Here is a 2,827-nt window from a genome sequence, read left to right on the forward strand (position 1 = left end):
GTGGCCCTAACTAGCTTCCCTTTTTTTTTATAGCTTCTTAAATGTTTTTTTATTTTTATCTTTAACAGAGACAGTTTTTTTGAGTTTGTTTTTCCGATGGGTACTGTTTGCAAAACACGCCCAAAAGTTCCCGAAATAGAAAAAAACCAAAAATCGTAACACTCACAAAAAATACCCGAGTAAAATTTTTCCACCCCCGGGGGGGGCACAAGCTGGGGGAGGGGTCCAGTGAGGGGGTAGGTGTGGGGGGGGTTTCGCTAGTGTGGTTTAACCCCAAATCTCAATGCTTCTGCAGGCTTTCATTCCCGGAAATTCACCCTTAATTTTAGTCATGGTGGAAGTATTCAAATACAAAGGAAAAGGCCTTCTTTTTGTTGTTGTTCACTCTCCCCTTTGGGGGAACAACGTTAAAGGCAGGAACTAAGGGAAAACCCGACGTTACCCCTTTTTTTGTTTTTAACTTTTACATTTCTGTTTAATGTTTTAAAAAAATGGTATTCACTATGTTGGGGGCAAAAAACTTGCTTCTGGTTTGGGATAAGATGTAGTTGAAATTTGAGGGTGGCCCCTTTAGAAAAATTGGGTTTAATATAATAATTTTTTTGAATTTCCCCAAAATTTTGGGTCCCTGCCAATAAAATCCCTAAACCCAAATTTTTTTTTTTTTTTTTTTTTCCCTAAGGCTTCCCTAGCCTTTTCCTTGAAGCAGTAACACACCGAAACCAAAAAAATCAAGGGGTTTTTAAAAATGAAAAATTTCTTGTACTGGGGGGGGTTTTTTTCAGTTTTTTTTTTGAATTTTAAAAATTTGTTGGGTTTACTTCCCATTGATTATTATTTTTTTTTTTTCTCCTAAAACCCTGCATTTTAAACCCCCCCAAAAACTATAAAAGATTTTGGGAAACTTTAAAAATTCCCCTTTTTTTTAATTAAGAGTTTTTTAATTTATTTAAGGGGTTATCTTTCATTATCATTTTTAAGGTTTGATAAGGGAAAGGGTGGAAAATGTTAATAATTCACGAAAGTGTGGGATTCTTTTTAATTTGGGAAAAGGTTTTTTTTAAGGCTCGTTATAGTCTTTTTACCCCAAACATGTCTTGGGTTAACCCTTCCGCTAAAAAAGGGGAAAATTTTCCCCCGGGTTTGTCATTTTTGCTCCCCCCCCCCCAACCCCCTTTAAAAAATTGGGGGAAAACATTCCTTCGGTTGTGCAACTAGGTGGGGATCATTTATTATTATCACTTTTTTAAATAATCAGAGATTGGGGTTTTATAAAATCCCTCCTAAGGGCTTTAAAAATCTTTAAACATGGGAAAATTAACTCCGTGAGGGTTTATCAGAAAAAGGGTCGCATTTTAGGAGGATTGTACTTTAATATGGAAAAATTTTTTTGTAAAGGGGGGATTAAAAAATAAAAATGGGGGTTTAAAACTCTCAAAGCTCAATTTTCATTTTTATGTTATCTTTTATTGGGGGAATTTTTGAAGTATCAAAATTTATCTAGTTACAGAAAGAATTATTATGTAATTATTATCAGTTTTCAGTAACCGTAATGTTCGCAAACACTTTATATTTTTTCTGCAAGATAGCTTGCAAAATACTTCAAGCTTCTCCCAAAATCATTTAAAACACTTTAAGTTGAAGTTCCTATACTCTTAAATTGAAGAACACTATATACTAATAATTCGCAATTCCCTTCTCCCTTCTTCTTAAAAATTTCCATCCCTTCCCTCCCCTTCTCCCCCTGCTCCCTCCCCCTAGCCCCTCTCTCCTCTTCCCCCTCACCATCCTCGTCACCCCACCTTTCTTACCCACTACACTCTCGATATCACTGCTTTTTTGCGAGCTGCTGCAAATTCGAATTTTATCAACCCCTGTCGCATTTGTCTCTCGATTGAATGGTCTCAACTTGTGTTTTTAATTTTTAAATTCTGTGGATCGGGGTTGTCCATGCATTGAATCCAATGTTAATATAACTATCTTGCTGCTAAATTTTTGTATTTTTCTTTTTTTCCATCTTTAATAATCACTCATACGTATTTATTTAATGATTTTTATTCCTCCGTGTCCTTCTGTTTTTCTTCTTCCGTTAATTGTCTATAATTTTTTTGTTTTCAAGAGTGTTCACAGTTCATGTCATGCATTTCACATTTATTTATATTTTATATTTTTTCTACTGTAAAATACTTTTTTTAATACAGGTTCCCTCCACTAACACACTATCGCCTCTCTCGTCTCCACAAGAGCATTACATTTTTTCTTGCTTCATATTTCATTGGTTAAAAAAGAAAATGGTTTAATAAAAATCTAATCGGTTAAAAATTCTATTAATATCTTTGGTAATGCAACTTGCTGCTTCACCGCATACATGTATGCTGGGCATGCACCACCACTTGGGTGGCTGCTGGCTGCTGCTGCTTCTTTGCTGCTATACAGGCTAAAATTCCTCACAGAGAGCCAGAAAAGCAGAGCTTCGCGCGAGCAAAATACGATCGGAGGGAGACAGAGGTTAGAACACAACAACCGAGTACAACCGCAACGAGGAGGAATGAGGATGATGAAGAGTGTATGCCGACCAATTGACCAACCAAACCATGACACACCAACCGCCGCGCCGGCAGACCTTACTCCGTGGTCCATGTTTGAGAACAAGCCCATGAGGCAAGCCGGTACCGGTCAGAAGGCTCCAACCCAAGAATGAAGGTCCAACAGATTTGATGGTGAGTACATATAAAAATGATTATTCTCCTCCTTATTTTATCTTCAAGGACTTAGTAAAGAAACACCAATTACTGTGAAGATATCCATACTTGATGATTATCGTTCC

This window comes from Penaeus japonicus, unplaced genomic scaffold (assembly GCF_977035675.1).
Source record: "Penaeus japonicus unplaced genomic scaffold, GWHDUDI00000001_assembly GWHDUDI00000016, whole genome shotgun sequence".
Classification (NCBI taxonomy): domain Eukaryota; kingdom Metazoa; phylum Arthropoda; class Malacostraca; order Decapoda; family Penaeidae; genus Penaeus; species Penaeus japonicus.